At 41.3% G+C, this 14,804-nt stretch overlaps 1 protein-coding gene across 2 annotated transcripts in view; it reads right to left on the bottom strand.

Moving 5' to 3' along the window:
• The window catches only part of sv2bb (synaptic vesicle glycoprotein 2Bb), a 54,515-nt gene that overhangs the window by 23,516 nt on the left and 16,195 nt on the right, over window positions 1-14,804 (bottom strand). The gene's annotated exons all lie outside the window — the stretch shown is intronic.

Raw genomic sequence — 14,804 nt, 5'->3', positions numbered from 1 at the left:
CCCCCCCCCCACTCCTTACCTACAACCCAATTTCTCTGTAGTTCTTACCCTTGTGCACGTTTCTCTTCAGTAAAGACTGCGTGCCAGAGGCCATGGTTTAATAGTGCATAGATATTTAGCACAGGCGTAAGGGTGAGGTTGTTACTGGCTGTTCCCTTTATTTCTTATTTTTTGCACGAAACCTCCTTTAAACATTACAGATGTATCTAGGCTATGTGCCGTCAGCCCCCTTGGTACCTCTCCTGGCAGACTGCAGTGCTACTGACTACAAGTATCTGGGTCAATAGTGAACAGAATGGTCTAGAGCTTGTCCCTCAACTATACACCCTTGGTACAAAGTTTTAATCAAAGACAATGTCATTTTGTTAGCACAAGAGTGATGCACAGACAAGACACAACATAATATTTGATTATTAATTTTAGTAAATTGTTTGGGTTTGTCAGCTGATAGAGTTCATAAGTATATTGTTGTTGCCATAATTTCAACTCAATTAATTGAGTTAAAATTACTCAAATGCTTTTCTTTGCCTATGACCGAAAATATTCAGTTCAAAACAATGATCAATTTTAGTGTTAAAAATACAAATATCGAAGATAGCTGGTAATCATGCCTATGGGGTCTGTACACTAGCTTACTTGAAGTCGGCAAACCAATTTCCTGTTCGTTGACATCACTGTTAATAAGCACCTGAAGATGAGTGCTTCAGTTGTATCAAAACGTGTGCTCACTGAAAATCCTTCTCTCCTTATTTTGTGCAGCTACTGCACGTAGGCTAGGCTGGCAGTTTTAGGAAAAAGGTGGAAGCTAAACAGTGCTCATTAGAGCCACCCACGGACATTAGGACTCGTGTACATTGTATTTCTTACATTTTGGTACAACTAAAGCACTCATATAAGGTACTTGTTCACAGCCATGTCAACGAACAGGAAACTGGTTTGCCAACTTCAAGTAAGCTTGTGCACAGAGCCCCTTATCCTGTTTGCCAAAGGGCTACATGACCTTATCTGATTTGCCCCGGCAACACAGTTATTGCACTCCCAAGGTATCCAGACACAAAGTCTAAGACATGTATCTGCTGATTTCATGGCTGTCACATAGCGGTCCATGGTCCATGAAAGAAATAGTATTCGGGCTCTATCTTGCACTTTAGCGCAATTGACTTTGCGCAAATCGCTTTGTGGGCAGATCTTGGGCTCTGTTTCTATTTTACGGCGGCATAATGACTGTTGCACCCGACGCAAATCTAAAATGGGGTGGTCTGTAGTAGCTACATTATTCATGGGTGTGGTTTGGGCGTAACGTGAAATAAACCAATCAGAGCGTCATCTCACATTCCCTTTAACAACAGGCACGCTTGTTCCATAGCGGATCGCTATTATGATGGCGGATTTGCCAGGCGCAGCCAGGAACGGTTCACAGCGCTATTGTCAGTTGGGAACAGTTTGCTATTGATTTTTTTCTCTTGACAAAATGTAATACAGAAATGTCACTTTCCGATGTTTTGGGATCACTCTCACTGAATCACGAGGTTATGAATGCATGGTGATATTTTTGCAATGTAATCTAACATTACCTCACTATAGACCAGTGTTTCTCAAAGTGTGGTCCGCAAGCTAGCCCAAGTGGTCCGTGAGCAGACGTGGTAAAATATAATATAGATGAGTTGTTGGCAATATTGAAGTTGTATGTAAATCCAAACATTTCTGCAACACTGCCTCTGTAAGGCATGCCAGTTTAAATCATATAAATTCTCTGACACAATAAGCAAGGTGCAAAGACAATCAGTGAGTAGGCCTATTGTGTAATTTACTGTTGAAGTAGGTCTACTTTTTTTTTTTTTTAGCTAGGTGGTCCGTGAGGCTATTTTTATTGATTAAGTGGTCCTTGGTCTGAAAAAGTTTGAGAAACACTGCTATAGACAATGCAGATCTGTCAGATAAGCTCTCCTCTCCCGTGCTGCTGCTGGGGCATTTGGGTTAAATGGCATCGGCATGCAGTTCAACATCACGTCTCGTTAAGTCCTCTAATATTTCCTAATTTATGTTATCAACACATCCGTGATTCGTGGAAATGTGTTCGCTAGATTTATACCTGTTTTTTCACATCGGACACCACACTGATTTCCCTTGTGTAGCAATATTTGTCCTTGTAATTATGTATGGTTTGGAGAAATGGGAACTGTGTCGTATAGATGAGAGGAGCCAAGTGCATTGCGCAACACAGGCGCCCAAGCAAGCGCTCCTGCAGGTGTAAGCTATGGCTGTACCTTACCAACAGGCAACTCAACGAGAAACAGTTTCCAAGTTGACCTAATTTTCCAACTCTGCACAGTATCCCATTAACTGCATGACAGTAGGCTATTTACAATATTTTATGTAAATTAGAGTTTGTAAACACGTTATCATCAACTTAATGCACACACAACTTTTGTTTGAGCAGGAGAGAGAACAACAATGAATGGACGCAGCAACTACAGAAATTGTAGCCAAGGTGGTTGTATGGTTGCTGGTTAAGCAGCACATAATAAGCGTATTTAAGCAAATTCACAAACTCAAGACTTCAAGGCCATCATGGATATAAAACGTTTTTTGAAAACAACGAAAGGATGGAGGGAACAAAACCTTAGCGCAGCTGGAATGATGCTTATAGGCTGATGTTAAAGCGCACACGATGTTTAAAGCCATACACGGTAAATTGGAACAAAACTAAAGGTTGCCCTAACAACTAGGGCTGTATAAAGTTGTCCAAATTAATAGGTCGTAATTAGGCGTTGCTGTTGTAAAGATATTGCATGTAGATGTACTATATAGGCTATATAGGTTTCCATCTGTGCACAGGGTGTCTGTAGATCGGTGTGCATAGCATTCATTTCTGCAGGCCTGTGGCCATGCATGCGCCCTTAAAATAGCATCTGAATTTGCGCCACCCTGACTTTAGACCAGGAGGTTCCTGGTCTGTGGCGGAATTGTTTTCTGAAACGGCAAAATATCAACAGGGACTGTTTGCGCCGGAACACGCCCCCTCTTTTCGCTGAATCGCCCCCGTTGGCGCACATGTACCTGTGGAGGGAAAATTCCAATATGCGCTAACTGCAAAATAGGAAAGACAAAAGCGCGAGTATACAAAGTCAGTTGCGCTGGTGTGCAAGATAGAGCCCTTCATGTATTTATCTACATTTAGTACAACATAATGTGTGAGGATGTTCTGAACCTGCTGTCACACAATCACTAGCCATAAGCATTTTTGGCTAATTTGTTTCTATAAGCTCTGCTAGTTTGACTTTGATAGCTTACTGCCAGGCATCATTACCACGTGCACATGATTAACAATCCCGATTGTCCCTTAAACTGAGCCCATCAAGGTAATGTGTTGTCTTATAGCCAAGGAGCCATTGTGTTTCTCGTCATAAAGCACAGAAAGCAAATCACAAGCTGCAGTCCATCAGGATGCTAACTAGCAGAGTTCACCCATCAGTTCACCGCAGGAAATGGAAGGAAAAAAAACATTGCTTGCATAGAGGGGCAGCCGTGGCCTGCTGGTTAACACTTCGGACCTGTAACCGGAGGGTTGCCGGTTCGAACCCCGACCAGTAGGCACGGCTGAAGTGCCCTTGAGCAAGGCACCTAACCCCCGAGCTCCCCGAGCACCGCTGTTGATGCAGGCAGCTCACTGCGCCGGGATTAGTGTGTGCTTCCCCTCACTGTGTGTACACTATGTGCTGTGTGTGTTTCACTAATACACGGATTGGGATAAATGCAGAGACCAAATTTCCCTCACGGGATCAAAAGAGTATATATACTTATACTATAAATGTAGAGATGCTGTGTCAAAAAGTGAGGATTATAGAACTTTAGCTAGTTGATGACCATACTTTTAGCACTTTATCAGATTTAGGCTAGCCCGCAACTGTAGGAATGTGTAGGCTAATGAAAGAGTTAGTAGGCCTAGTAAGTTAGTAGGTTAGTGTAGGCCTAGAATGAAATGGCAGATCTATGAGATACACACCTCCATCTTGCACAAGGTTGTAAAATGATTCATGCACAGTAATTAGTTAATCTGTGGACTATGGACATGAATATCTCTTAGTAACACTAAGGAACCATATAGAATGAGGTCCCAAATTCAAGGCAAACTTAAAAATCTTACAGATGCAATACAAGTACTAGTTAGCTGACTCAACTTACCCCAGCCCTGGTGGCACATATTACCCCACAACCAGCATTTTAAAAGAAAATGCTTCTCACAACAAGCTAAGGTAACATTCATGACTTTGGACATGGAACCCACAAAAAAATATTTTTACCACATTTGCCATGTGCTGTAGGCTACCTTTTCACAGATTGTAAGGAATGATTCCCTCTTCCTTAAAATGCTGTCACATGATAACATTTGGTTTCCTAGAGGTTTCCCAGAAAATGGGGCTGGCTCATCTTACCCCTATGCTCAACTTACCCCGTTCTCCCCAGCCTCCACGATCTCCAGGAAAATCTTCCTCTATTTAGGTTTTTGCATTGCACTGAGACAGTAGTTAGTTTGACCCTGGCCTCAGGCTGGTTTGTATTCCGTTTTGACATTGATTTTTGTCTGGATTTGAGTTATTTGTGTCTAGCGTCATATTGGTGTCTGGCTCTTCATTTACAGTGTAACTCCCAGGCCACTGAATTAATGACCTTTAGGTCCGACCATGCTTTTGAGACTTCAGGTACAGACGTCTTTATGTGTTTGTGTTTGTGTGTGTGTGTGTGTGTGTGTGAAAGAGAGAGAGAGATAGAGAGAGAGAGTTATCTGCACCTGAAACACCCAGTTCTCTCTGCCATTCCGTTGTATGACACACTTCACATCACCACTACATACAAATACAACATAAGAAATGGATGAATTGCTGAATGAATGAATGACTAAATGAATGAAGGTGGTGTGCCTAAAAGAATGACTAAATGAGAGTGTATGAGGAAGGGATGTTGTAATTCTCCTGTGAGGTAAAGAGGGAAAGCAGTCAGAACTCTGCTGTTGTCATGACAGATGAGAGCTGCAATTTAATCCAGCTTAATACAGCAGAAATTTCATTCTGTTCTCCACCCCTAACATTCTAGATTACTCTCTCTCTCTCTCTCTCTCTCTCTCTCTGTCTCTTTCTCTTTCTCATGGACAGGAAATGAGTGAATGTGAAAAATAATAAATGCATTGATAACCTACTTTGTTATTTTGCACCATTTCATGAATTCTTATGAAATGTTATTGTGTGTGTATAAGAAGGAGATACAGAGAGAGGTGGGGTGGGGTGGGGTGTGGGTGGGCGTATTGCCCTGCATGAAAAGGAAATGAACATCTGTCTCTGGGAGACATCCCCACCCCCTCCCCAGTGCTTTGATTCAGAAGGGTTGGGTTTAGGGGTCGGGTATCTAAGAGGTTTTTGAAAGATGATATTTAGAGTGGTCATCCAACTGTAAATGTTACCCCACATACAGTATAACACACCTTCTACTCACATCTCTCTCTCTCTCTCTCTAAATTAATAGGTTGATCTCTTTGTTAATCAGTTACTGTAAATATTCAACTGAAGAAAGAATTCTATGAAATATAATATAAAGTAAGCAATGTAAACTGTGCTGGAGTCAGTAATGTTTAGATATGTCATATAAGGCTAACATGCTGTATTCATCTCTAAAATCCAGACCAATGCTGCTATATTCATTTTCACGTTTTTTGGGTCAGGAGTGGCTATGCATTGTAGTGACAATGATTGCTGTCATCGAAAAAATACTATCGGCTTTTAAAAGATATCAAGACAAAGTGTGTTGTTAATAAAAATGCATGCCAGTACATCTGACATTTCCCTTTCTCTCTGGTTGAGTGGATATGGCTCAGAAATAAAGAAGTAGACTTTGAGAAGTACTAAAGGTGTGGGTTTTTAAACATTCTAACATAAGATTCCGTTCCGCAACAATTCTAGGTTCTAAAATTCTATGTTGAATTCAATGAACCCAGATATTCTTTAGAACGTTCATTTTCTAACATTCCCGTCACACCAGTGTGCCGGTACACCTTTAGGGGTTAATGATGACAGTGTTTCTGTCCCACTCGGCCTCTGACATAATAATTCCTGAACAGGGTTTCTATCAGGAGCATATTGCTAGAATCTCTGTAGTTCCTCAACGACACCATCAGTCTCTGTAGTGTCACATCTGACAGTTTTAAAGTTGTGATGTGTGAATCCCAGCAGAGTTTTTTCTCAGCCTTGTGTGATTATTTTTGTCTTCTAATTAGTGTAAATGAAAAAAGAATGGTCTGTAAAACATCTGGATAATCAGCTTGATAAGGGATGCCTGAGTGAACAGAGGAAGAGTGTCTTCATCTCCAACAAAATCTCTCACTATAGCTGTCACAGGGCATGAGGCAGATAGGAGTCTTCAGATGTTATAATGAACACTCAATGTTTTTGAAAACTATACTAAATTACATATGTAATCTTCATTCAGGTCTCAGCGTTCTGATGAATCTGTGCAGCCGTTATTCAATAAAACATTGTCAATGTCAAGACACACCAACTATGGTCTCATTGAAATCTCATAAATCTTTGTGATACAAGCTAGACAAAACTACCCAAAGGTATTATTCATGTTTGCTGTCATGGATGGTTTGGCACAAACATGAATAGCACCTTTGGGACCGATGAGGCATAATGGTACCATCACACTCTTCGGTCCAGAGAGGCACAGAATTCACTGACAAGACGGTGGCACTATGTGTGTGTGCACATATGGGGAGAGGAAAATAAGCTTTGCTAAAACACATGGATTTGGTTTGTGTGTGACTATGGTAAAAGCGAAAGTGAAACTTTAGCGTATAACTTAGAATAATTTATACCTTATAAGTTAGCGCTTGTGTACTAGTATTGAGTTTTTGTCTTGCATGCTTTTGTATTGGTAGCCAGCTGGTATGTAGCTGTGCAGTATGTACATTGTGTATCTCACTCCCGATGCCTTAACAGTTGTGCTAGTGAGAGAGCTAGCAGCCTGGGCTTATAGCTTGATTGCTAGAACACTCAACTTCCGATCTGAAGTCCTGCTGTTAGCGGGTTTAAGCATGGGCGAGTGCAGGGCTGAGCCGCATGGTTCAACACAACACAGGTTATAGTCAGAACCATTTGTGTGTAAGAATGAGTGGTTGTGTGTGTGTGGAAACATATTAAAGGTACACTATGCAAGATTTTCATCTTTAAGAAGCCAATTTGATGGTAAACAAACTTGTAATAGGCGAATCGTTCACCTAGCATAGCTATACAGCATAGACATAGTGATTCCCGACCGGAAAAAAAACAGCCATGCAACATCCAAGAACGGCGGCACGCCAATTCTTGCGAGAATCGTGAAACATTATCTTGTCAGTAGATATAGCTCTTTGGAGAGTTTTTGTACATACACCATACATACAAAATCAATAGTTTCTCAATTACCTGAAGTGTCACCATCTGGGGTCATGCTAGAAATTTCTAATTTTCTTGGATGTTTGTGTGAACGACGTACTTCTATTGAACGACCTGAAGAGCTGTTACACATCACTCTGCAGGCTCCGAGGCACATCATCTACATCTCCACCATTTTTGGTTTGGTTTTAAATTAGATGACTTTCCGCATCAGAGAAATATAATTGCTAGCGGCAGGGACTGTTGGTGTAAATCAGCCAGCTCTGCCTGAACAACTTAATATGAGGTGTGCTGATTTACTTGTTTAGTAACAAGTAACACAATCATTTGAATGCAATCATTGTCATTTCAGTGTCATAACAGACACATGCATAATTGCATTTGTGCATCGCATAACACTCCAAGATAGCCTGAAGTAGCTTGTCAGTAGATATAGCTCTTTGGAGAGTTTTTGCCTGTTGTTAATCCTTCACCTCCACAACAAAAGCATTTGCATTGTGTACAGGGGGGATAAGTTGCGAGAAGTTTGCTCATTACAATAGCAAAGTAGCATAGATACACCGTGACTCTAGAGGGAGCTCTACAGTCGCCAAAAATATCTAAACCTCCATAGTGTACCTTTAATGCAATTAGCCAGCCCTCTAAACATAACCAAAGATACATAAACACACACACACACAGCTATGGTGTAAAAGGTCATATGTATGTGTGTCTAAGAGTACGGGCGTAAGAGAGAGGGCCTTTCTATGTGTGTGTGTGTGTGTGTGTGTGTGTGTGTGTGTGTGTGTGTGTGTGTATGCGTGTGCGAGTGTGTGTGTGCATGTGTATTTGTGGATGTGGGTGTACTCCCTGCTACAGGAACAGATGGACATCGTTAAGCATGATTGTTAATTAGTCACAGCAAAGCCATGAGTTCACATGCAGTCTCAGTGGAGTTGTAGCCGCTGTCACCACAAACACAAGATAACGAGCCGCTGACAGAGTTTCGGAAGTCACATCAGTCACAACCAGCAAAGAACACCAATGCCGTTGTCCAATCAAAACCACATTTCTAGCCATGTAAAAGCCAAAAGTCCAAACACACATCACTGTATTGACTCTGTATCCTCTGAGTTCAAGCGCACACATTTGCGGTGTGATTGCAGTTGGAATAGTTTGTCTCCCCGAGGTGTTTAAGGGCACAAGGCTCAGTCACGAATGATGTCCCCATCAAAGCATCACAGCAGCCATTCCCACCATTCTACATGGGGCACTACTGAGCAAAATCAATAGTTTCTCAATTACCTCAAGTGTCACCATCTGGGGTCATGCTAGAAATTTCTAATTTTCTTGGATGTTTGTGTGAACGACGTACTTCTATTGAACGACCTGAAGAGCTGTTACACATCACTCTGCAGGCTCCGAGGCACAACATCTACATCTCCACCATTTTTGGTTTGGTTTTAAATTAGATGACTTTCCGCATCAGAGAAATATAATTGCTAGCGGCAGGGACTGTTGGTGTAAATCAGCCAGCTCTGCCTGAACAACTTAATATGAGGTGTGCTGATTTACTTGTTTAGTAACAAGTAACGCAATCATTTGAATGCAATCATTGTCATTTCAGTGTCATAACAGAAACATGCATAATTGCATTTGTGCATCGCATAACACTCCAAGATAGCCTGAAGTAGCCATACTCAATTCTAGTCAGAATTCTAATTATGGGGTGTGTTTCAACCGATACAGGGGGGGAATGCCTCTGCACTCAATTGGATATACCTAACCAATCAAAGCATCAAAGGTGTAGGAAGAACACACAAACCATCCTTCTTCTCCACATTGTTTTCTGGTCTTTTGTAAAAGTTATTGTGCCGTCAATATCTCCTACATCACTCATTAGCGAAATCTAAGAGATACGTAGTAGGGCAGGCTATTAGGAAAAAACTGATAGCCTATATAATAATTCTGTTGAACACGGATATGCTACAAACATGTTATAAACAGCTGGGAAAGGCAGTCGCAAATCCCTCGAACGGGTGGTCAATCAAAGATTTCAAACGAAAGAGGGAACAACATGTCACAATGCAACACGCTGTTTTCCCTTGATGAAAGTGAAACCATGAGTTTTCCCACATCTCAACTTTGGCCAAGGTTTTCAGAAATAATCGTTTTCAGTGATAAAACCTCATTACAGTTTTTCTCAGTCACTTTGGTGCTTTTCTCAGATCAGAATAAAAATTCTCATAACTATTAGTTCAACCTCCACAACATTTAGTCATTTGTGCACATCATAGTAGCAATTTCTCCTTCCTCTGAACAAATTGCAAATGCTTTTGAACATGTATCAGTTGCTTTGTCATGTCAGTCAAAATGAACTATACTTATGGATGCTGAATAGTCGTTCCCAATAAAACTAATAGTCTTCATTTCATTGCTTGTCATTACATACAAAATTGGTGAACTAGTTATCAAATTCTGTCACAATGCTGTAGAATTGCAAAGAGCATATACAGTAAAACTGTAAAACGTACATATTCAGTGTCTTGTACTCACTTACTCCCCAAACTACAGCAATTTGTAACTTTACTGTAGTTTTCAAATGGCTGTACAAGTAGTGTATAGTGCTGTCTTGAGCATTTTCAGGTAGTGTCACCGAGTTCTGACCTTTTTTTGCATGAGAATACACTGAGAGCAAACTGTCATAATGAAAACATGACAAAGACATTTGACTATCTTGTTCATAAACGATGGTGTCAAGACTTCTCATTTTGATGACAACTGGCAGTTTCATTGACATAAATACTTGCTTTTGAGGAATGGACTATCCATTTTGAGCTAGTGACGTGCTTTTGCAGGTTATTCACTAGGTTTTGCAGTTTGCACTAATTGTTTTGAGAAATGCACTAACTGCTGTGCAAATGTTACAGTTTTTCTAGGTTTTTACCTGCTTAAGTAAACTGGAACCCACTTGGTCTTCATGACTACTTTCTTTGCACAGCAGAAGTCATCTCTTGCGAATGTGTTCACACATTTTCATTGGGTTAACACATTTCTCACACCCTTTTGCAAAACAGTTAACACAGGTGTCATTCAAAAGCCCCAAACTCTATTGGTTTTCCCATGCTAAACAAAAGATTTTGCATTTTGTTGTCAAGTGTGTAATGATTGATTAAAGAGTGTTTTTGAATTATGAACAAGTTGTTTTGTTTGAAGGCAAGATTTGCTTTTGCTGCATGTTTTAAGTGTTTTGAGAGAGTAACAGCCTTTTGCAAGCAAATTTTGTCCAGAGTGCTTTTGTTCAGACACGGGTGTTAACTGTTTTGAGAATGTGGTGTCAGAGTTGACACAGGTATCAAAACGATCGAGAAAAACTGTAATAGTGATGTGAGAAAAACACCAAAGCAATTGAGAAAAACTATAAATAATATGCATTTTCCATATGGGTTCTTAGAAGCCATGTCTCCTTCTAGCCATAGCGTTTTTGTTGCAAACATCAACCTAAGCATGCTCAGATGACGTGATAGACGAGGCGCTGTTGCTCACCTGTCCATCATCGTAAAGCCTGATTTGATTGGTCCACCAGATGTAGGGTGAGCATAGTTGCTCCACAACGGAGCAATGCCAGACCAAACTTCCCGACCTCAAATGTTGTGGGCGGGACTAAGTTCGGCTGGCACCCAGAATGTACTAGACCGTAAAGTTTACTTTTTAAGAGGCAGATTCACAGTATATCCACTGGATTATTAGTCATTTACTGGATTATTAGTCATTTACTGGATTATTATGGTCATCTGGCTAACTATATTTTTCCTTAGTAAAAAATCCATGGTCACTATTGTTTAAAGAATGAAATATAGGTTAAATATTGAATCGTTCAGTGATATTGTGTAGCTTATGTTTCCTATAAGTACAGTACATATACTTTTTTGATCCCGTGAGGGAAATTTGGTCTCTGCATTTAACCCAATCGGTGAATTAGTGAAACACAAACAGCACACAGTGAGGTGAAGCACACACTAATCCCGGCGCAGTGAGCTGCCTGCTACAATGGTGGCGCTCGGGGAGCAGTGAGGGGTTAGGTGCCTTGCTCAAGGGCACTTCAGCCGCTGCCCACTGGTCGGGGCTCGAACCGGCAACCCTCCAGTTACAAGTCCAGAGTGCTAACCAGTGGGCCACGGCTGCCCCAAGTTTGCATATGTTGCAACATGTGATCTTAATCTTGTTATAGCCAACCCCTGATGCATTTTATAATGCAGCCTTCTGTGTGTGACAGGCTGCATGAAGATAAAAAACAGACTTCAGAGTTTAAAGGGCTAGCATTAGTGTGGTGTGTCGGAGAAGTTAGCATGTGCGGCAGAAACATGAGAAAGAGTGGATAGCGTAGTGTATCTATCTGACAGACAAACTTGAATGTATGGCAAACAACAGCACTGATTGCATGGGAGAGGCTAGCATTAGGGTATGAAGAGAGCCCACGGTATTGCATGAGAAACTCACACTATGGCATGGGATTGTTTAGAGTCTGCGTGTGCAATCTTCAATTGGAATAAGATTTGTGACCAAGGGACGGGAGATGCTGCTTAGTTGTATATAAACATTTAAAAAGCAGTCTTGCTTTATGCACCTGACTAGAGGGAAAGCTGCTCTGGAGAGAGAGAGAGGAAAAAAAGGGAGAGTTTGTGTAAAGAGAGGGAGTAGCCCATCTAAAGTGCAACCCATTAAAGTTTTATACGCTGCTGTGCATGCTGAGTATTTCTCTCTGACTTCCAAAGATCCAGAGAACATCTCTGTGTTTCTACATGCACAGCAAAGAAGAAATGCTGAAAATAGTCCTTATTATAATCAACTAGATAATAATTTATTTGAAAATAACAAATAATACTTCTTATCCTGTCTCCATATTTACCACCAGGAAGCATGGGGCTATCCAAACATTCACATGTAGAATGGAAGACCAGTAATATTGTAATAATCTTTGAGAGATGGTGGGAGGGTTGATGTGGGACCTCTGGTTGGTAGATGCAATGCGACCTGACATGTCAACGATATTGCTTCTGATTTAGTTGTTTGTTTCAGCACAAGAAAAAGACTAATTTAAATAATTTGACCTTCACATTTCAATTGTGATTGTATTACCTGTTGTTTAGATTGAATTAACCAGGTCTACATTTTAAGACAGCTGGGTGGCCCAATTCTATTTGCATTCTTTCATTATTTTTAAAGCACAAAATCACAGGTAGCTTAGGTGCTTTGTTCTGTGGATGGATGAATAGATAGATTACAGTAATATATACAGATAGACAGACAGACAGACAGACAGACAGACAGACAGACAGACAGACAGACAGATAGATAGATAGATAGATAGATAGATAGATAGATAGATAGATAGATAGATAGATAGATAGATTGATTGATTGATTGATTGATATGTCTATAGATAGATAGATAAATAGATAGATAGAGGGGGAGAGATAGATTGATAGAGAGAGAGACCCATGTTAGAATGGATGGATGATTCTGTATTAATGCATACATTCATATTCCTCCCTGTATTAATGCATACATTACACCCCCCCCCCCCCCCCCCCCCACAACCACTACCCCCAGATCCATGTCATGGGAGGCTGTGATTAGTGTGTCTGTGCTTGATGGATGTTGGTTAATGATTTGTGAATGTTAGCTGAGTGGATATTGATACTTATGGATTCTGCAGGAGTCACGCTTCCTTTGGAGCTTCCTGCAGTACAGCGGAAACAAAATCCCTCAATCAGGCTAAAAAAACAAGTTGAACCAAACCCTGTAGCTCTGCACCATGGATCACTTTTCATTTAGATGCGTATCAAATTGAGTATCTCTATTCTCTATGTATGAAATATGTCTATATCAGCATGAATCATCCTCCGTTCTTAATCAGTGTCATGGTGTGGTCATGGACATGGTTATTAGCAGGAAATTGGCCTTGGCTTATGAGCAGGATATCATTTTGGGTCAGGAGTGTCATAGGATTTGGGTTTGGAGAGTATCCCAAGATTAATAATGAAAAGAGGTGATGAGAATCAGGACTACCCATCTGCTTATTGGATGTTAATATTTAAAATCACTGGATAGTTCAGCATAAGTTTGTCATGTAAAAAAAAATATGACAGAATATTCTTGAATAAAATGCTGTAAACTTGTAAGCTGGATGATGAAGAAAGCGCAAGCAGCTCCCATATCAGTCCTTATACAGCAGTGTGTCTAGCGTCACAGTTTCTTCCAGGTAATGTTGACCTGAACAGTCTGTGCCTGTTCAGCATTTTTTGTCTGTGAATTCAGGGTGGTGCTCACAGTGCTCCGTGCACCGCCACCCCCCCCCCACCCCCATTTGTTCAAGCAGGCAGACTGATTTGGCAAGCTCCATAAACTCTCTCCACCTTCTCCCAGATAGCACTCCTGTGAACCCCTCCAGCCATGAGACAGGAGAGGGGGACCCTGGACCAGGGTACCCTCCGTCCTGCTCACAACCAGAGTGTTCAGAAGTCACAGTGGTGGCAGTCTGTGTGCTTTCAGTACATTTACAGCGTATAAATTATGCATTTGGTCTTTCTCACTGCAGAGGAAGCACCACCACCCCCTTCCATTTCATCCAGCTACCCTCCCACACACACACACACACACACACACACACACACACACCACACACATGCACACACAGACGCACACAAACACACCCACACACTCCCAACTAGAACATCAGACACATGTGTCCAGTCATGGACAAACACACACGCAATGGATATGCAACACACATGCAATGCACAGGAGTGTCATACAGGGAAAAAAAACACACATGTACAACGTATGTATGGCACTAAATGTTGGGGTAGACTGGTTGAAATATGGCACATATCTCTGGGGTAGTTTTTGCTCACATGTACACAAACAGCTCAGTACATTGTGGATTAGTGCAGTAATGCATGTAAATATAGCAGAACTTAGAGCTGGGTTAGTTCTACTGAGGTGGAAGAGAGGAATTCTCTCTCTCTGTCTCTCTCTCTCTCTTGTAACGCATCTCATTGGCTATCAGGTTACCTCAATGTGCCCTGTCCTATCGATTATTTATCTGTGTCTAAAAACATCCCAGCATCAGGACCTGAGGGGTCCCGCTAATCTCCTTTCTGGTCCTTTCTCGTTCTTTCTCCCATCCCTGATCCCATCCCTCGGTCCTCCTCCACTTGAGATCCTAGGTCTACACAGAGATTGCGTCCAGACTTTCTCTTTTGCCAAGTATTTCATCAACTTTCTTGCACCTTTCTCCTGGTCTGCATTTTCCAGAGGAAAACTCGGAAGCGTCTCCAAAGCAGCAGTCTGTGTGAGGGATGTTATGTAAAAACCTGTTTCACAAAGCAACAA

The sequence above is a fragment of the Alosa sapidissima genome, chromosome 11 (assembly GCF_018492685.1).
Source record: "Alosa sapidissima isolate fAloSap1 chromosome 11, fAloSap1.pri, whole genome shotgun sequence".
Lineage (NCBI taxonomy): Eukaryota > Metazoa > Chordata > Actinopteri > Clupeiformes > Clupeidae > Alosa > Alosa sapidissima.
Note: the sequence above shows the minus strand (reverse complement) of the source record. Positions and strands in the feature narration are given on the sequence as shown.